The 22,328-nt window shown below is 41.3% G+C and overlaps 1 protein-coding gene across 2 annotated transcripts in view; it reads left to right on the top strand.

Annotated features, from left to right (window-relative positions):
• The first annotated feature begins 19,917 nt into the window (after nucleotides 1–19,917).
• Nucleotides 19,918–22,328, top strand: part of tshz2 (teashirt zinc finger homeobox 2) — a 41,343-nt gene continuing 38,932 nt past the window's right edge. The window contains exons 1-2 of one of the 2 annotated variants that reach the window (XM_029507381.1): nucleotides 19,918–20,048; nucleotides 22,049–22,328. The exon at nucleotides 22,049–22,328 is cut by the window's right edge and continues 316 nt beyond it. The gene's annotated coding sequence lies outside the window, so the exon portion shown is untranslated. Of the gene's footprint in view, nucleotides 20,154–22,048 lie in introns of both variants that reach the window. The other variant, XM_029507382.1, reaches the window with a different exon arrangement.

Here is a 22,328-nt window from a genome sequence, read left to right on the forward strand (position 1 = left end):
GAGTCTGCATGACTGGCCTGCTTTTGATGGCTGACTTCAGCAGGGCATTTCGACTCGCCCCCCTCCCCTCTCGTTCTCCGGCCCTCTAACCGGGGACAAAGGGAACAAGTAGAGGCCGACATTGTTGGAGCATTAATGGATGTAGAATTTCCTAATTTGAAGAAAAGCACTTCATTGAATACCAGATATTCATGAATAAACATGCAGCACGTCCTGCAGCGTAACACTTTATCAATCTACAGTAACGCTTTCTATCTGATCCCTCATGTGGTGCCGTAGTTTAAATTATAACATCAACCGGTGTATTTGAGTACCTGTCAAATCCTTTTAAAGGAAACAAGCATGATGTAATTCTGTTCAACCAGGCAATTCATTAGCTCAAGTCAGACACTCGTCCTTCTGCAGATGGCTGCTGTTGTCTACCCTTTGGGCTTGGGGGAGGTTGTGCAAGGAGCCACTTGTGTCCACATTCACCAAGGTGATCAAACCTGCGTCAGCCTACACGTGCCTCCCACTCTCAGGAGAAACCAGGACAGGCTGCACAACAAAGCTGCGGCAGCACACTTGGGGAGTTCGGCTAACTGCGTCTTCAATCACCACATCTGAGAGCCGTACAAGGATTGCGGGGCATTTAGAGAAAGAAAGAAAAGAAAAGAAAAACAAAAAAAAGACAGCAGTGTATGGAGAGGAGTTTGTTTAGGAAGCATACTGCACCAGCTGATTGATGCACCAGGAATATTCCAGCCACTTAGCCACTGTAGTGCTCTAGCAGTTAAATGACACCTTGCATTTTTCTATAAAGCCTCCGCATACTCTTCCAAAGCACCCTGCAGATGGAGAAACAGTATTGCTAATAAATAGGCATATGGAATATGAGTGTTGAAGACATCTTTACTGGGAGACAGTAAAGCCATGTTAGCAGAGGTGGTAGAATATTATACTAGGGAGATGCTCAGTGGAGATTTGGGGATCAGCTATGTGCAGGCTGTTTTTTTCAATGATATGTTTGAATTATTTCTTATGGGTGTGCATAATGGCAATATAAATCTTTCTGGGTGTGCAATTACAAAGACTGGCATGGTCTATTCCCCACTGGGTGATCGCCTGCGAACAATGACATATTACTGGCTGGCCGGCAGTGGTCATTAAGAACTGATATGGGATTTATGGCCAGTCTTTAAACATGAGATGGCATTAAAGAGATTTGAATACAGTCAAAATGGCACAAAGAATCCTGCCTGAGTGAGATGAAGCTAATGAAGTGTGTTGGAAAGCAGGGGAATATAAAGTTATTTTGGGTAAAGCCAATTTCTCATCAAGCAAAATGAGTCTGATTTTAATCACAGGTTGTCACTGTCCATAACAAGCCAGCCGTGTTAATATGGTATTGTATTGGTGAGGTTTTATAGGGCTGCAGTGAGTAAAACTTTGACAATTAATGTATTAACACACGCTTCAGTTTGTAATAATAAGATGCAGGTCGACAGAATGCAAAGTCGTGACGTTGGCTGCGAACGGAACGATTACGTTTCACAAATTTTCCGAAATGACACAGGCCTCGAGATCATCGCAGCTGGCGTTTCTGCATGACGACAAAAGCCCTCCTTATAATTCTGCTAATTTCCGGCGGCAATTAAGGAATCTTGCATTGCACGCGATACCTGCTGAGTGAGTATAAGGAGCTTAAACATCAGATGTGCTCATTGGAAAGTGAGAAATAAAGACTTTGCCTCATCATATTAGTGCCAGCTCTTAAAGTGACTGTTTATCATGAGGTAGTGCTCAAGGTTTTAATGAGCTCCCTGCCTGTTCTAGTATAATTCCAATTAGTCCCTCCGTCTCATATAATGGCATGATTACCTTGTGAAGCCTCCATTGTTTTCTGTACAAGCCTTGAAAGGAACCCTGACTATTTTAATCTGTTTCCCAGTGGCAGCGCACCTGCCAAGCCAGTTGCACCTCCTGCAGAATGATCACAGGTATCGGTTCATTAATACAGGGAATGGCAGCGTATGAACCCCCCTCCGCCCCACAGTCGCACCTAGGGGATGGATGAGCCAATGAATGTTAAAATCCGATTGTGATTGAATCAATCTCTCAATATTAAATCCACAGCACTTAAAATCGCATTTTGGCGAGGAGTAGGCGGGACTTAAATTTAAATAAGAGACCTGCAAAACAGCAACAGTATTGTGTTTTGTTTTGTTTTTTTGTGTGTGTGTGTGTGTTAACAGTATCTCACAAATACCTCAGCCTTACTTATTATTTAAGTGAGACTGATCTCAGTCAAAGTCAGGACAAATCCTGCAGCAGTGAGGGCCATCCGCTTCATTTTGGTCTCTTCCATTTCAGAAAAGGAGAAGGGCGGGGGGCGCGCGGGGGGGGGGGGATCTATTTTTGATCAAAACCCAGGCAAGAGGAGAATCAGTCATTAGCAGCAGACATTTGCACTGTCATCTTGTTTGGACAGCCTGTGGCTTCCACTTGAAGACAGTTCTGGTTTTAGAGGAAATGTCCCCCCCCCCCAACGAACACACACACACACACACACACTGGGCTGATATACCAGGGAAACTAACCACACAACCAAAACCCAAAACCACATCTTTCTGATGAATTTGCATAATGGAGACAAAAAAATTGTAAATTTAGTTTTTTGTTTTTTTGCAACCTCCCGTGCAGCCCTCCGTGCCCCGCAGCACATTGTTCCCAGTATGTTGGCAACTGATACACGGCTCCGAGGACTCAAGAAGCGTTTCATTCAAATCACTCTTTAACAGGATATCAGCAACAACGAGCACAATAGGAGAGGGTGGTAATAACTGGAACCTAAAACTGAATTTAGATTTTTCTCTTCTCAGATTTGACACTCGTGCAGAATAAGAGACAGGAAGAGAAGAAATGGTAATCTGCAAGAAAACCCTTAAAAGAATCAATTTGGCAAGGTGTCTGCGAATGTGACTTTATCCGGCACTGTGATTCCGACTGTCTCCTGTAAGAGTGGGATGACTGTCTTTCTTCCCCGCTGACAGGCAGACCCAGGCCAAATTGACAGTTCTTTAAAGCGCCTGACAGAAAGCCGCATTAATTAAGTCATTGCTGGACTTTAATTGTGTTAAGAAGTTAAAAAAAAAATCTAATATGAGAAAAGGTTACCAAGTCCTCCGTGGTGTCAGATTTTCTACTTTCTATGAATATTAATGTGCCTAATGAAGACAATCTTCGCTTCATCTTCCCATTGTTCTGTATTCAGGTGCCAAGCTTTCACAGCCATTGATTTGTTGTTAAAGAACAAATATGTCATGGGAGAAAATGACTGCCACGTCTTTTATCTTAAATTTATCAAGAAAAACGCCTCTCTTTTCAGTTGGAGTGTGTGGTTTCTTCTTTCTTTCTTTTTTTTTTTTGTTATTCTAAAAAAGATTTTAGCTGAGTGAGTGTCATGCAAAAGTTGTCAAGGTGTGTTTGGGTGTTAATTAAATGTGGAAAGCCAATTTCGCTGTTCTACTGAGTACGGGGAACAAAAGGAAATTCAGATTTCACAAGGTGCGGCGGACAACAAGTAAATACAGAGCTGGCAAAGTAAAGCCAAGTCTTTGTCCTTAGCCGGCGGCATGAAATTATTCCGCTTTTAACATCCGGGGTTTGAGGATTTTCTGTCGAGAAACACAACACCGATCCGGCTGAATGCTATCCGGGCAGAGAGGGGTAAACATGGTGGAGGATCGCGGCTCCATCGCTGGCAGATAAAGTCAAGTGATAAGATATTTGACGGTGAGTTACAAGGTCTTTATACCCGCCAGAGAACCTGGAGGGGGGTAAGGGAGTGATGGGGAACAACACCAAGCCCCCCGTCCTACCTCCTCCACACTTCAATATTAACCAAGCATCATGATTGCCAGGCATACTGAAGGGACAGGGATTCAAATGAGCGTCTCTCTCTCTCTTTCTCTCTCTTTCTGCCCGTGATAAGACGACCTGAGTCCTTGTGAAAGATGAGCTATGGCTATTTCTGGAGAACGAAGTGCTCGGTCTCGCCACAGGGCAAACCCTGAATAGCCAGGGTTGGAATTACTTGAAAAGAAGGGACTGGCTGATGTACTTGGCACTTGTCATTGAAGGAGTGTCTTTTGTTCACAATGCCATAGATCTTCATCTGAAGGAACTGTACAAAAGAAGCCATGTATTTGTGAATCCTTTTGTGAAAAATTAAACCGTGGCGCGTTACAGAGGGGGAAAGGGAGGCTTGTCAGGAAATTCATTTTGCAGTATCTCATCTGAATTTACTGCTTAAATTTTGGGGGAACCTGGCTGTTATCACACACACACACACACACACACACATATATATACACTACCAAAGCCCTCCACCACTCCCAGTGCATTATTTTAAATGTCCGTGTCTTGGATGGCTGTTGAAAGGAAAGTAGTCCCCATAGCTAATTTATGTTGTGTGTTGGGTGTACACAAAGTGTGAAGGATGGGGAACTATGCACATGTGGACGTCCCTTTATTGCTTCTGACAGAAACGACTTCTTTCTGATGTCATCCCTCCGAGCATGTGGGAGTCAGTGAAGTTCACATTGTTTTCCCAGCAGCCACACACACACACACACACAGAAGCATCATCAATTTAATACTTCCGTCAAGGGGAGCTGGGGTTTTATGTCTTAAAAGAGTATATGGTAATTCAGGATAGATTTTATTCATGTAATTTGATAAATGCATCGGTCCTCACAAAACTTCTCAGCTCAATGCATAGAATAAACATTTTATCACTTAAAGGCCCAGTCGGTAATTTACTGAGCAACAAATTAGCATCTTTCAGGTTAGATTTCAATGCTGTTAAAGGTTGTTTATATCAATAAAGTTGGGGTAATGTCTCTGTAATTCAAATGACAAGTCAATTTTGAATCTATAAATCAAAGCCGTCAGTTGTTTTTGTGAATATACATTAATGTGGCGGGAAAAAAAAGAAACGGATGGATCGTAGCTTTAATGGCCTTCCCCAGTCACAATTTATGTAACATGAAGCTGATTTCTCACAGGTAACTCAGCAGGGGGGAAAGTTCTTGCTCAGATTTACTTTAGTTTCAATGTGCTGTGAAGCTGACAGGCTTTTTATTTATGGGCAAAAACATTTTCTGCAATGATTAGAATTTTGACACTGAGCCATATTCCAGTTTTTGAAATGAATCAAATCTAATGGTTAGCCGACGCCTTCCATTTCCTCTTGATATATCTGATCCCGCACAGGTGTAATAATGACGATAATAACAATATTAACAATTACTATCATGATTGTTGCTTTGTTTTCATCCTTAATTGTGACTCGACTGACCCAAAAAGGACAGAGGAGAACAAATGGAAAGGGAGCATCAGAAAAAAAGTAATGAAACGTCTTTCAACAACACTTTGTCTCTGTTCCTTTGGCCAAGTCTGGGATACCTATTAACACTCCCTTTAAATTATTCATCCTGATGGATAAAACACCTCCACAATTAATTGCATATGAGCCACCCAACCCCCTTAAATCCTGTTGAAGAGGCTTGAATCTCACACAGCGTGCACTCATTAAATGTATCATTTCCTTACACTGGACTTTTAAATATGGAGCTGACCGAAAAAATAATAACTTCTGCCGCACTGTACTGTATGTAAATACAGCAAAACGGACGACCGCTGATTAATGGGCATATATATATGAAATATCTCCTCTTCATCAGCCCCCCCCCCGCCCCCCCCCACACACACACACCCGCTCCTTTCTATGATAATACATCTTGGGGAGAAAGAAAGGAAACGAGAGACGCCCCCCTGATATGAAACTTTCCTATCGTTTGTATATTCTGTTTCATGGGCATCACTTCAGAGCAAATGAGCACCACACTTCTCGCACGCTCATGTAAATTACATCAGATTCCCAGCCTTGCACCATCCACTGTGAAAATGGCATTCAACATTATGTATTAATCATAACTATCATCAATATATGCAGCGTTAATTGTCCCACTTCTTTAGGAAAAGACAGATCTGGAGATCATGTCTCAGTTTGGGGAGGTCTTTGCCATCTGAGTTGTTCATTTGTAGACAATGTGTACCATAATTTCCTTTACTAGCTCTTCATACATGTTTTATTTTATATAAAGCCTTGCTCCTAACTTGCTGAGCTGCGCTGTTAAAATGTTTGTGCATCACATTCGAGGATTGAGTGGTTAGATTCTGCAGTATTGATGCAGGATACAAAGATAAAGGCAGACTGATGGCAGCTGCTAAACTGATGTTAATGGCAGTATTGACGTTTGTGGACAATGCCATTTCAAAAAATTGCAAACTGTGAGGCAAAATAAAGAAGCTATGTATTTATGTATGAATAAAAGAAAGCCATGCTGTAAGCAGAGAGGGTAAATAAGCTTCGTGTTTTTGAAAAAGTCTTCTGTGCAGAGGCTCATCCAGGAAGAAGAGTGTGCTGCCCAGCTATTTATTGCTGTGCTGCTGAATGCAACGCCAGCTCAAAAGGCTTCAAATCATCGGGGAGATTGTTAGGCTTCTGTGAAAATTACGGAAATGCAGGGGAAATGGATGAGCAACACTTCATAACAATTAATCAGAGGCCGCTGATTAATAAAGTTCATTTTTTATTCTCGATGATTCAGGGGATTATCAAAAGGACACTGTCCTTGTCATTTTGATTAACAAACCCATCCCCGCTCTGGAAGAGGACGCGCTGAAGGGAGACGCTTTCTTTCGCCCATAAAATAAATATTGAATGAGAATATTAACTCGTTAACCTTGACAAGTATTTGTAATTTTCATAAGGGGGTAAACCAGCAGATTCAGCACAAAAAATGCTGTGGGGGCTTGAGAAAAGGCACAGGAAAGAGGGGCGGGGGGGTGACGACAACGCACAACAAATTAGAGAGAATGAAGAATGCTACTGCATGAATCCTGTCATTTTTATGGGCTGCAATGATTAATTTGTTTGTTCAAATTCTCAATTAAGCCAGGAGGAACTGGCAGAATTAGAAAAAGGAGAGCAGTGCAGCGTTGTCATGGCTTTGCTAGCACCCTGGGGAGATATAGCCCCTACCTGATCTCAGGTCATCAGGCTATTCTGCAGACAGCTCGCACACAGGGTGTGGTGTGTATCTCCTGGATTCATTTCAAACAGCAAAGAATGTGGTGGTGAAGGGGGGGGGGTGTAAATCAAAATATTTCCTCAACAGCCCCCTCCCCACTTTCCTGCCTTCAACCCCCCTTGATAAATCATTCTGCCTTTTCCTTTCATTTGTCCAGGTCGCCTTGTCAAGGGTAATGCCCTTAAAATGTCAATTGTCAGTGTGAGCATGCATTGCATTAGATATAAAGTACAGTTCACCACACACAAAAACAGCAGTCAGTCGCAGTGTAATACAGAAAGAAATAAAATATGGAGCTTGCACTTCCCTTTTCCCTGGAGGCCTCGTGCACTTATTATTTGTCAGAGTGACAGATGTTTTTCAAATGACGGTGTCTCATGTGTGCTGAACTTCTACCAAAGCCCCACCGTGAGAGACTGCGGGACGCTGTACACCATCTGATGGCAGAAACCTCCACGGACTGAAATCCCCACGCTGCGAGGCTTTCTGCCGAGGAAGTCTCAGCGAAGGGGGTTGTGGGGGGTGGTCTGCAGAGGTGATCGCGCCTCTTTGCTTGGCAACAGCCAAAAGACCCTGGACCTGATTCGCAGCGGCGAAACACGCAGGGACACCAAACTCTGAATCCAGAGTTGTGTTTGATTGTTGAATCTGCCGAGTGCTGCGAATTTGTTTTGGTGGCTGCAGCAACAAATATTATTTACAGCACAGACATGAATATTAATATAGACAGAAAACAAATTTGCAAGGAACTCTCACAACCGCTCCGCTCCGGAAAGTGAGGCAGAGAGAAAGATTTTTATTTATTTCAGCACTCAGGTAGCATCATAGAACTGCGCGGAGAGGGTCAGTTCCGTCTCACCTTTATACAGCCGCCCTGCCGGCTGCACCTCACACAAACGCACAAAACGCAAACAACTTCAGAAGTTCTACACTTCCGCAGTCGACAATTTACTGACAACACAATCGAACACACAAACGTGCTGCAAGTTCACAAAACACAACCGGAGTGTTTCTAGTGGACACAAATAAGTGGTGATCCAGGCTGGGAACCTTTTTTGTGCTATTGTATTGTGTTACAATACGTGATTACGCTGTCTTTGCAGCACATTTGTGTGTTTGGCTGTGAAGAGTATTTGCATGACATTTGTGTAAATGGGTGTGTTGTGAGAATTTGCAGCTCATTTGTCTATTTGGTTGTGTTGTCACAACGAAATTTGATCTTCGTGTATTTGGTTGTGTGGTGTGTATTTGCAACACTTTTTTTATGCATTTGGTTGTGTTGTATGTAATTACAGCACAGGCGTCGTCAAATAATTGATGTTTTCTCAATTTGTTTGTGCTTCCTTTTTTTGCTCTTCTCTCATCCCTCTGAGCCACCGTACCTTTAGCTCGAGCCATAAAGGGTCAGTATAAGACACACCGCGCATTCATGTTGTCACACAAACACATTGTGTGCGTGGCTGATTAGTAAAACTCACAGACACCCCTGAAATGCACGACCACCCGTGTTTTGTACTTCAATTGAGTCTATTCCCGAGCAAACATGCTATTTTTGCGCCGCTACATTTACGTAACATCTGCAGTGACTTGTAAAGATACACTTTCTGAATAGAAATGGAAATATCTGTAAAGCGGCGCACAAAGAAAGAGAGCAATCGCTGCAAGTGGAGCTGGATCACTGACTCTTACCTGGCCACTGGTGTGTGGACAAAGTGTCAAGCGTGTGCTTTTCTTTATGACACAATACATTTAAAATCAAATCCGATCCCGTGTTTATATTATCTCTTTATTAGATTGCGTCCACTTTTGCTCAGTGAAGTATTTGTCTGCCTCCGTAACCGTTTTGTAATACTGGAGTCAAACAGAAAGATATATCTTGCACATTCAAGTGTAACTTGTCATAAAAAAAAAAATTATTTGGAGAGAGGGTTGTTCTACATACACTGCAAATTCTCCAAGTGCATGTGCAACTCTTTATTGTGTTTACAACCATTATATGCTTTTGTAATGAAATCACAGTGTGTTTTCTGGACCAGTGGGCACTTTTAATAGTGTTGGCCACCTTTTCTTTTTCCAACTCAAGGTGTCCTCTATACAGTATGCATATCCAGAGCAGCAGCTTTGACTAGAGCCAGCACTTGTGAAGCGAAAATGCTTATTAGTCAAACAGTCCCCATCGGAATAATGCCACGGTCAGCCAGTGGTGAGGGATAACTCTGTGCGGATGACACTCTGGAGCCTATTCTGTAGGGGATCTGCTTTAGCTCTGCACGCACAAACATGATGTATGGACACACAAGCAGAGAAGCATCATGGGAGCACGCGGTGGAGGAGCCGCGGATGAGTTACTGTGGCGAGAGCATCGAACGTGCTCTTCAAAAACAATGACAGTATGTTCTGCTTTCTGTTTAACGAGCCATTTGCCCCCGCAACCTTGATCAAAACCTGTCGGCGAAAACAAAACTGTTAAAACTGGATATGAAATGGTGACAGATTATGTTGAAGCCACTGGCCTCATCAAAGTGTCACAAAAATCTGGAGTGGGGACCAAAATGTGTTTGTTGTTGTTGTACCATGTAGCTGCTGGGCTAATGGCTAGCAGTCTGGAAACATACTCCCACTCATTTCTGTGTTGCTGTCTGCACATCTCTATGTATAGAAAACATAAAATAAAATCAGATCGTAGAAATAAAGCAAATATGAGATAACCAGTTCCGTTGAACAGACAATATTACATTTAAGTTAAAAGAAAGTATGATTTAATCAACAGCCAACTGGATTTTAATGAAATTATCATTTGCTTTCATTGTCCAGACTTCATCATGAGTGCTTTCGCACCGCCATGTTTTATTTTGTGAAAAGAGAAGAAGAGATTCATTTAAAGGGGGCGGGGTGGGGAAATTTCTAACTAGCAAGCTTACTTATAGCTAGCATTTGTTGTGAGGTCACAAAATTTTGCTTTTTTTTTTTTTTTAACAGCCGTTGCGATGAGGCCTTAACAGAGTTATATTTAGTCTGACTTATATTGCCAGAGCCCTTCAGGTTTAATACAGAGAGGTTTGTCAAAGTATCATATATTTATGTGGAACATTTGCTGCGTAGGGGGAAGGGGAAAATCAATTTCCCACCCCTGTTGATAATTGATCGTTTTTTCTGAGCGTACTGGGAAGATGACATGCCAGGTCTATCATATTTTGAATGGTTGTAAAGCAGTCAACACATGTTTATCTATCTGTCTGTCTGTCTGTCTGTCTGTCTGTCCATCTAGTCATACCAGCTATCGATCTATATCTTTCATCCGTACAATGATGTTGATGTATAAAACAACAGAAAACATTAATCAGACCGCTCGACTGATTTCATTCCTCATCTCCACTTAACAGTCTCTTAGACAACTTATCATTAGCCAGTAAACCTTCTCAAAATAAATCCAATCCCATAAATCCACCTCTGAAGGAATCTGATACTTTTAAAAAGTGACAGCGACTGACCTTGAGATTTATTTTTGTCACACCAGAAACTGTCTCCCTCAGCAACGAGAGATGTGCCTGTCCAGATGGTTTTGTGTGGCATCGTCTCGCTAATTGTCAGTGATGCCATCAAAGGGATGTAGCAGACCTGACAACTTAGCCGATGAGCAATAAGATGAGTATGAGGGGGGAAATTAGAGCCAAAAACACGTGACAGTTATTTTGTGCAGCCTACCTATGCTTTTAAGCACTTTAAATCATTTTGGCTTCCTTTGTTTCCTGCATTTGTGTCAGACTAGAGTCGCATAGAAAAGAACAGCTATTATTATAAAACTGGGGTTCAAAATACTCATTACTGTGTAATTACTATGTCTAACTACCTTATCCAACCTACAAATAACCCCCAAAAATATAATAATGCAGAAGGAATTAGGTGCATAGTAGCATGCTGTATTGAACACTGTCTGTTTGGTGAGAATATGTTTCTTTTTTTTTTCTTTTTTTTTTTTGGAGCTGTAACCTGTCGAAGCTTACTTTAAAGCTGAATCTTCTGCAGCAGCAGCACAGCTGTACGTCCCCAATGACTGTAAAACATGCAAGACAAAACATATGACACGGGGGATGATCCTGACCTGAGACTGACATGTGCTGAAGTACATTATAGTCATTGCCTGGATAAAGGTCACATTGACTGCTGTTATAAATTGGACAGGACAGCTCCAGCATACATGGAGTGTCAAGTGTGAGGAGTTCTGAAGGAAAATCCCTCGGATGTTTCAGGACACACACACACACATGCATGCATGCAGGCGGACAGATAAAAGTGTCTATGTCTCGCTCTCACTTGTGATTAGCACGCTTAATCGTCGCATTAAAGGAGAAGTCCGCGCTAAGTTCATCATATAATGGAGATGCTGTGGAGTGGAGACGCAGGCTCTGTTTTTTTCCCAGCTTGGCTTCGAAAACTGCTGGTCATGAAAATATTGCAGAGAGGTCGGATACGAGTTAAAGTTCAGGGTTTGTTGTTGCTGCTGTTTATGCAGTTAATGATTAAAATCGCATTTGCAGGGAAAAACTATATATATATTTATATATTTATATATATATGTTTACATGTTCATTTGAGGCGTAGTGGTCTTTTGACTAAGAATACCCTGCCTGGATCAGCAGCAACCGCCAGAACAGACTTTTGCTCAGAGATACAAAGGGAAACAACTTGAAAGGAAATAAGCAAATGAATGCAATGCCTCATTAGGCGGTTTTTATTTGACCGTGGCCAATTAGAGAGCATCTGTAATTTAAAACAGTCAACCTAAAAAAAGACTCAACAAAGAACACGTTTCTCTCATGAGACCAAATCCTTTGCCGTGTTTTCATTCAATTTATTATTTTATTTCCTTCCCCTTCCTGGTGACATTTTCTATTTGACCGAATATAAAAAATCCACAGAGGACGCCCAAGTTCAAAGATATGCAGATAGTAGGCCTACAGTAGGAGTTTATACGTATGAGATGAAAGAAGAACGGGGTCTCAGGGATCTCACGGAGGTCAAGGCTGCATGTCGAGGTGCTCGGCCTCGCCTGCTACTGCTGACTTGTACCCACCTTTTTTTTTTTTTTTTTGCGATCAATATTTCTCCCTCTGTCTTAATCAACGACCTGCTGAGGTATTTGCAGGCTGTTACCTTAATGACACAGAAAGTGCAGCCTGAAAACAAGAGCTTGCAGCCCGGGCGAGACTGACAGCTGGGTTTAGCCATGAATCACACCTGAGTGCAGATAAACGTGGCACTTCTCACAAAGCAGAGACAACAGCGAAATACTGAAAGGGAGAGATTCGGGCAAATTCTGAACGATCCGCATCAAAAGATACGACCAGAAACAAGAACCAGACTGCTTACTTTGCAGCGGGAGCCTTGTGAAAAATAGTAACACCTGTATTGCTTATACTGGTTGTTAAGCATTGGAATAAAATTTTGTGCAATATGCATAACCAAATGCTGGAATAATGAGCCATCTGTATGTGTGGTCCCTTCCTTGGAGATGCCAAGAACGGCACCATCTGTGATGCAGCTACCAGCTGTTTTCCTTCTTATTACATGTTTATTAAAAGCTGAAGTTGTCCCCTTCAAGAAGAGGAAAAGAGAGCATGGGTGGCAATGTTGGTTATCTGATTGCCTCCATCTCCATTAGAAACAGACTTGAGCTCTGTTCCTGGTCCTATAAAAACACACTAACTGTTTCAACAGAACAGAGGGAGTGCTAATTAAATACTCCTTCTTTTTCATCAGTGACTCACAGTAAATTAAGAGAACAAACACAAGATTGACTGGCAGCAAAGCAACAAACATGAAAGAGGATGAATGAATCGAATCCACCAGGACTGGAAATAAATAAATAAGTGATGTCACTTACCCCACCTTCACTTAGCCCTTTGGGTTTGTGTTTCAGAATTCCTCAGCAGGGTTTACGCATCTTTTCTATTTGCATTGTTTTCAATTTTCAAAACCTATTAGCAAGATATCGATCGACCACAATTGAGCATTTATGCACAGCAGGCAACCTACATCCCTCAAGTCAGAATCAGATCACATCTCCCATAATTGAGGGTGGCAGAACTGCAGACCACCCTCTGCAACTGTCAACAAATTTCAGGAGCTCAAACTAAGATGCGTCAGGGAAGCATCCTGCGCCAAGTGATGGACACTGAGAAGGAGAACTGGAAATGTCCATCAGCATCCTCTGCCATGTGCTGAACAAGACAGGTCAGGTCTGAATAGGCACTGACAAACCCAGGGTGGACACACTGTCGACACAGACTAAAGCAATACCAAGGGACAAGTGACAGGCTGCGCTGATGCCTTACCTAACTGCAGGACGTGCACGCGGGGAGGCCAAAAGAATAAACTGAACGCCCATGTGCACGCGCCTCCATGTGAACAGAGGCTTTGAAAGAGTTTTAAAAAAAAAAAAAACAGAAAATCTGAATTTGAAATTGTGAACTTGCAGAGGACTGTGCTGCTGTGTTAATATGTGATGTCATTTGCGAGTGCAGAGTGTCATCTAAAATAGCAAATTGATATTTCTGACAGTGCATCCATTTCTGAGGTTAGTGTGCTCGCTCTGCTCAGTGCTCAATAAAACAAACAAAATGCCCTCTATTTCTGTATAAACAATTACCTGCCATAGTTTGTAACCTTATTGGATCGAGTGAAATGTTTGAAATAAATCATTAAAGGCGCTGACAGGGCATTTATCTTCACTCTTGCTTTAATGCTCTGAGCACAACACGCTGGATGAAGTCAGTCAAGGGTGTGTGGTTCTTTTTTTTTATTGTTTGTTTTTTTGAAGCCAGGCCCCGTTGTGGCTCAGTGTGTGTGCTTGTAAGAGCACCGTTGCGTGTGTCAATCCTCCTGTGGAGCCATGTTCTCAAAGCTCTTCATTTTGAAACCAAGCATGAATAATTAAGCCATTTCACAAGGCTGCTTTAACGATATATTACACGAGAGGAAATAGGTCAAGCAGCAATGTTAGAAACGTTGTTTGAATGGCTGTTATTGGGTTAAAAAATAATACTTGCCTCTCTTCATGCCCCACATACTTTAGTTACTCTGCAGAATGACTGACAGCTGGAGCCTTAGACTAATTCTACAGATGTGGAAAACCTTTTCTGATCATTTGTGTGTTTGCTGTGCCGGTTGGGGTCACATCTGGGACAAAGAGCCAATCCATCCACCAGCTTTGACCCTTTGACTGAACAGAACAGACGATTACAGCATTCATAAACTGAAATGTGTATTTGTATTTCAGTTTTTTTTTTTTTTTTTGGTTGGGAATGAGTTTGACCCCGCATGCACAGCAAATAAACACTTAGAGAGAAAGCTTTACGGGCCGTAACATATGGATAAAAAAAGATATTTATGATATCTTACCGTCACATGCAATAGCTACAAGCACAACTAGAGTTAGTGAGTGTCAGAGGCTTTTTAAACATCACTTTTCTTATAGCGCGGTTCTTTAGGTTTCTTATCTGGAGGCGTCTCACTGCACCTGAAATAAAGAACGCCTCCGCTGCCATTAATATGCTTATCACCTTCACTAACCCATTTCCAAAGATAAACTTTTTCTCCTTTAATTTTTATGGCACCTGTAATTTATTGCTCCAATAATAATTACACTTAATTATACATCAACACGAACACGTGCTCGATGTATCTCTGTAGTAAAGGCGTGATCTGATCTCAAGCACGTTACAATGAAGATCCAACATCTCGCTGATAATCTTCATTGCTTTTATATTTAATAAATCAATTAAAAAAAAAAAGATTCTCGCTTTGATAATTTACCCTCAGTGAGAAAAATGTTCAGGCTTCATTCATGACACCCATATTTCAACAATGTTGATGTGGTTAGCTGATTAAAATGAAGAGCTAACTTACACAAAGGAATGCGGTCGTGTTTGTGTCTGTGTCAAATTAAAGCTAATCGGTAGCTATGTTGTCACTCTGCCTTCTTCTCCGCTTCCTGCCTTCTTCCCTACTTGAAGCAATTTGCTGCCTAACACTCCAACATGTTCACAAACTAGTTGATTACTGTGTCTGTCAGCTATTTGATGGAAATATGGCTGAGTGTTAGTAACTTTAATGGTTTTATGCACCAGCCATATTGGCTTGATAACATCCAAATGTGAAAAAATATGTAATATGTCATTAGATATTAAATCTAGAAAGCTAAAGACCAAATGGGTAAATCTCATTCATGTCAGTGAGCCATTCGGCAGCAAGTATGTTTAATAATGGATGTGATTGGCCGTTTAGTCACACAAACATATTGTTGTGTGTAAATAGAGTGAGCTAAAAGATAAAACTAAAGGTATGAAGCTACAAACTGAAATATGTTTGATAATTCGGGGTCCAAGCGAAGCTGGAACCCTGCAGTGATTGCTCGGATTGTTATTATTATGATTGTGAATAGTAACATGAATTGATGAAGAAAAGAAGTTGTTGGGCCTCTGGGGTGCTCTAAATGATCCAAACTGCGAAGGGACAGTCACTACATCATATAACGTCATCTGCTTCTGAACCACTGGCCTGACCCTTACACTGACCTTTTATAATGCTCCGTCCTGAGGACGACATGTTTTCAGGATGCCCCGCTCTACCTGTGAAGGGAGTGAGTTCAGAACTTTTTTTTTTTGGGGGGGGATGAAACTGGAAAAGTCCGAAAGCTTTGAGATGCTAAAATCCTCACTGAGAGCGAGTCTGTTCATTTTTATGTCCTGTTTATATAAAATATTGATTAGAGGCGTTTTAATGAAACTGCAGTTAAAAGAAAAAACCGGCACAGTCCCTGCGCAGCGTGTCGGGACCTTAACACACATTGTATACACTAAACAAAGCAATTACTTTTTCACCAGGGATAGTTTGTGATGCACAAAAAGCCTGCAACTGCACCAAATCAAAAGTAGTCACCAAAATAATGGAATAAGTGAGCAGGAAGTGCAAGGAATTAACACATGTCAAGAATAGAACGACAAGTAACCACTTGTCAACTAGCAGCGCTTAGGTACAAACAGTGGAACAATATCACAATGGCGGCTCTGTCTCTGTAGCACACCGTGAAATTGTGAAAAAGAGTAAGTTCTGACTGATGTGAAAAAATGCTCCAATGATCTCTGTCATCTGTTACATTCAGCCCCGAGGACAAACACACGGAGTCCCACAAAGCTCCTTTAACTCTGCTTTCAACAACAACAACAACAACAACGCTCACATCAACTTGTTCAGCCTCGCCTACTTTCAACTACACTGTGTTCTCACACAGGACGGCGCCACGTGCTATCGTGTTTGTTACCCGTCGTTTTCCAGAAAAATCCGGTTCGTTTCTCATAACTAAAAATTTCATTGGCCTGTAACACAAAAGGCTTTGTATCCAGAACGTGTCAAATGATGTTTGTATCTGTTTACGTGATCACAGATAACGTTCATGGCATTTGTTTTATTTGCCCGGTCTTGAAAGAAGCTCACATTAGGCCTGCATTATTATATTTCTTCAACGTCGTCCTGCTCTGGAAGGATTTTATTTTTATCCACCTGTCAGTCACACAACTGGAAACTTCAGTTGCTGACATTTTTTTTTTTTTTTAAGGCATCAGAATTTGGTGATGGCTCTTTCTTTCTCAGCTTTATAAGTTTTCACAAGCATCATCTTAAAATTAAGCATCTGCTTTAATAGAATGCATATGTTGTTGTTCTTCTTTTAAAGTTATCCAAGCTATCGTTGTGAATGGATTTCATCTTTTGGTTTAAAGACAGGTTTAGATTTCAGAGCCCGTCTCCTTTTTATCTCAGCTGCTCTGTTGTAATTACACTCCCTTGTTGTCGAACGACCGTGTAACTAAGCGGTTTGACCACACAATATGATTCAGGCTCGTGTTGTGATATTGGAAACAGTCTCAGATTGTGTCCAGATTTTTGCTGAAATGCACAATTGTCCAGCGCCCAAACAGACACACACACACACACACACAACAGAAAAAACAACGAAAAAATCTTGTGTGTTTTTAAATGCTCTTGATCCACTGAGAGGTTTTAAATCTCATGATGTGAGCAGGTCTGTGAAGTCTGTGAGCTTCTGCTTGTTTGAGCTCACTTTGAACTCACTCTGCTCTTGAACATCGCTGTCTGTCAGTAGTTTGCTGGAGTCTATCGCCCTGTCAGACAACTGAAAGAGTCTAAGGTTCCTTTTCCTTGATATTGTTTGTATGGTGAAGCTCAGTGTGCGGAGTAATTACACGGGCATTGTTTCCGGATTCGAGAGCTCGATGTCGACCAAAGCCCCGACAGACAAGCGGCCAATAGAATAATTTCTGAGATAAAACCTTCACTCATCCACAGTTTTTAAGCACTTGACCAGCGGGAACTCAAATTCAGGCAATTAGGCTCATCTGAACTGTTGGAGTTGCACAGGACAGACACAAATGTCAGATGAGTAGGGGAGAACAATGCTTAATTGCAGTGTTGTTCTCCATCTCAGTAAACCAAAGAATGAGTCCAGATATATGAGCGATGCATAAACACGAAAAGAGACTGTGTGCACCTCACACTGATACTCTGATAAAAAACTGATATTTCACAATAATGATATGATTGATATCACAAAACACAACTGATTTCTTTCTCTCTCTCTCTTTAATTATTTAATTAACTTGCTATTTGAAGAAGAAGCATGAGCAGCCCTTTACAACGTTAAATTTTGAATGAGCGGCGGCTGAATGAGAAGCCTTCCTTCTCCACAGTTTCAGTCGTCATCACGTCTTCAGCCAAACCAAAAGAGGCCTTTTCAGTAATGTCTTTAACTCTCTGAAACCAACTTACTCGGTTTATTTTGGTTGGAAGTCGCCGTTGCTGAGCTTTCCTCTCAGAGTTTTTGCCACTCTTCATATTGCAAGATGTTTGTTTTTGAGATGGCTGAATAAATCTGACGTGTTTCCACTTTTGGTCATCACTGACTTCTAGAAAATCCTCCATATGACCTATTTCTTACTACAGAGGTGAACCCTCATTAGTCTTTCAGCTCTATCCAAACAGTTTTGCTGCGCTCTAGTTTGAACTGCGTAGTCTTTGATAATCATCAAAAATAATACCGTATTATCGAGAATGAGACGATACTAGTACACGTGTTTATTCAGAGCGAGCCAAGTTGGATACAGTGAAGCAAAAATGCAAAATAACGAGGAGATATTTAACTGAATTTAGCATACGGACAAACCTCAACGTCTTTACTGTGTTCATAACCATAAATATTTGTGTGTGCTCATTGATGAATATTCTAACTTTGTTATGTGAATATTCACTAATCACAATTTCTGATTCAGTCTGTCATCAAATGAAGACTTCTCTGGTGCAGACAAATGATTTTAAGACTCAAATAATCAGTTATTGTGTAAAATTTTATTGAGGAGCTCAGTTTATTTGTTGTTTTGTGTTTTTCTATTCCAACTGATGCGTCTTCATCCATTTTTGGATTATTATGGGAGTGGAAATTAGGCTCGTCTTTGTGGATTAAGTTTCTCAGTGTGTGAGATTTATAGCACCTAATCATAGCAGGTTAGTTCACATGAAAGTTTTACGCATCTGTATTCTTTGAGCAATTCATTTAATGGAGAAAAAAATCTGCAAAACAGCAATATGAAGATTTCTGAATACACATTTTGTTAAAGCAGAAGAAGGAGAGAGAAAGAGATTTTTTTCTGCATTAATAGATTCTTTGGCCAACAAGTTGTAAACACAACATGTTGACACCTCAGATAGATGTTGTGGCTGACGGATTAGTAAACAGCTTTATATTTATATATTCAGCAGACATGACACAACATTCATTGCTGTCATATGTAGGCTCAGTGTTCGCCCTCCTTTTAGATATTCAAGAAGAAATTTTGGGAAATATCTGGGTCTTCAGCTAAATGCTGGTTCCTAACTGAAGCTCTGTCCTGTTAAAATCAAAAATAATTACTTACAAGTTGTTGAAAACTCTGGAGTAATATTTACTTTAAGCTTCTATCCGTCCATTATGGCTTCCTCTGAAGGGTTTGCATGAAGGCCTCAATAATCAGCCCAGGTCTCCTACCACCAAACGTTTTAGTTAACACGCTGAATTTGGAGAGTCTGAATCTCCTCCCAACTTTGTGCGAACCCTGTGCAACATAGAACAGCAGTGTGTCCCCATCTCCAGAATAAACTGAGTAAGAAATTAAAGAAATAAAAAATAAATAAATAAATACAAGCGCAAAACTCTGGCTGCTGTCAAAAGACACTTTTGGTCTTCTTCGTTGACAAAAAAATAACACTCCAGAAGTGCTATGGGTGACTTCCAAGGAATGTGGGCATATTTTGTGTTTCAGATTACTCAGGAAATTCAGCTTACATGGGTATAAAAGCTCAAACAAACATTCAAAGAATGCAAAAACTCCACTTCCTACTCTTTGTCAGAGAAGCCACTCCAGATATTTATGAGCTATGAGATGATAAAAAAAAAAAAAAAATCACTTATCTGATTGTAAGTGTTGGGAAACATCTGCTTGTGTGGGAAGGGTCTGTTAAAAAAATCAAATATATGATTTCAGTTTCATTTCAGGTTTATAAGCTTGATGGCACTTTCGGTTCAAAGGTTCTAGATGTGAAGTAATTTCTGGTTGTCAGCTTTCTTTCTCAGCCTACGTGCTGCATATCCTTAAAGCCACAGGTGTGTTAAAAAAAAAAAAAAAAAAAAGCTCTAACAAGACATATGTTTCTCACATTTTTTGTTACAGCACAGCACACTTAAGTGAGCCAGGAAGAGAACTGCAGCCATGTGAGGGAGGAGAAGCTCATCAAGACTTCGGGGATGACGAATTCCACCATATGCATGTGGATGTGTCACCGACACGGCAGCGCGAAGAGGTAGGGGGAAAGTTTTATCCACAGAGCTTCAAAGTTTGGTGGAGCCGCGGTGCAGGTGAGATGACGTTAAGACCACGACGGCGCGGTGTGGGCCGCTGGCGGACGGTGGGCACTGCTTTGTGTACACACAGGGTGTTAAGAGCTGTCAGGCAGGTATGGCTCAGGCTTGATCTGAGCCGTGATTGATCGCGCAGGTTCAGGTGGAGTTCACAGGAGGTCTCTGGTATCATCGGCGAAATGAGTGACAGACACAAAATAGGGTGATGGAACATTATCAGGAAGCCATTAGTAATGCGGGGCAAGCCTGGATCTCTAAGGGGTGTTGTCTCTCTGAAATGAAGTCATCCATCACCTCAACTTCATATTTGATTAGGTCATGAGTAGGTTTTAAAGAGAAAGAGGCTTTAGTATTGTGCTCTCACAGTATGAGGCAGGCTGTCGTGTAGAAGTGCGTTGGAAAAGCAAAGACGAACACCAGCATGAGAGGAGAAGTGTCAGCTTTTCACTGCAGCCAGTCACACTAAGCATTTCTCATGTCTTTGTTTCCCTAAACAGCTGCAAAGTCTTTCTATCTCAGAGTCTGGTGGACTAACGCTGCAGAATTAACCTTTCCGGAACGACAGGACGAAGTGATCAGTTGATTAGTGAATTGACAGGAAAAGACTGAAACGCTAAACTGTTTTTCAAACTGTTTGTAGTTGTTGTTCCTCCTCTCTGACACTTTGCTGAGTTTCTTTCTCTGAGCCAACAGCAAAGGTAAGATTCCATTTGATGGCTGAAGAACATGATTTCCTCTCATTTTATAGAGTAAATAACAAATTACATCCACTCAGGTATCGTACCGTACAGTTTGTTGAGCATATTGCCATTTAATGCCACTTTACACTCGGACTCCACCACATTTCAGAGGGAAATGTAGACTGCAGATTCATTTCATTAACACAAACAAGAATAAACAAATAAACATCGATGTGTTACTTTAGACTGAGACACCCAGCAGTAAAACTACAACATGAAAATGATGCTTGACAATAATCCGATGAGGATTATAATTCATTGGTATAATATATAATAGTTGTGAGGAATATGCCGTATTGAAGCTAATATTCGATGTTGAACTTTGAGTGTTTCCTCCACCACCTCCATGACCTGAGTCATGCAGAGCATAATTGGCAGTTTAATTAATAATGAAAACAATCATGGCTCTCTTCTCTCAGGTTAAATACTTAATAGTACATTTTTAGTTGGAAAGGTGCTTTAAGTTTGAAACAATGTCAAACCAATGAGAAAGGGAAATGCTCTCAAATGAAGGCACCTCCTACATGTATTGTTTGCATTGAAACCATCTATTAAAATGCCAGATGTTATATCAGATTACACCACAGAGATGATATTTCAGTAATTCATTGTTTGTTTTAACTATTTAAATCAAGCTGAGTATTTCTCAGGCCTGATGGGAAATAAGAAGTCAGCTCAGCAGCAGACTGATGAGTCGATCAGACCTGTTTTTATAGTTAACATGTTTCGATAACTCGGGTTTTCCCGACGTGAATCACGCTATCCAGCAAAAACCAAACATCCGTGACTGCAGCGGTTCGTTTTCAGATCTGCTGGAAATCTCACAAACTTTATGCGTTTTCATTCAGCAGCGAGCGAAACAGAAGCTGCTTAAAGAAAGAGAGAGAGGAAGAAAAAATAAAAATGAAATAAAAGAAAAATAATAATAAAAAAAAAAAGCCGCAGGAGGAGACAGACAGAGGAAGCAGCTCCTGTCTCCTTTCCTGGCCTCTGTTCCTTTAATAAACTCATGGTTATCTAGTGTAACAAATGTCTCGCTGCCATCATCAAGTCCAGGCGAGGAGGGAGGAGTTTTTAATGTTCAGTTTGTTCTATGGATCGATGTCTGCTGGCATCGCCTCTCCTCTCTGCTTCCCCGCACCGTGCGTAATATTACCGTCCCCATTACCGGACGCCTTTTACGCGCATTTTCCCCTCCGCAGATTATCCGGCTACAAGAGCGGCGCGAAGCGGACCGACCGACCGACTGACTGACACGCGTCGATCACCGTCTGAAACACTGATGGACAAAAACGGATGGTGAAAGGAGACGGTTCGCCCCCCTTAGGAGGAGGAAGAAGAAGAAGAAGGAGAAGAAGAAGGAGGAGAAGGAGGAGAAGAAGAAGGTGAAAGCCTTCAAAAGGGAGAAAAAAAAGATCAACATCTGTTTCCTCTCCGCTCCCCTCCTCCTGAAAACCATTCCTAACTGGATTTCTGTTTCTG

The sequence above is a fragment of the Echeneis naucrates genome, chromosome 7, assembly GCF_900963305.1.
Source record: "Echeneis naucrates chromosome 7, fEcheNa1.1, whole genome shotgun sequence".
NCBI classification, from domain to species: domain Eukaryota; kingdom Metazoa; phylum Chordata; class Actinopteri; order Carangiformes; family Echeneidae; genus Echeneis; species Echeneis naucrates.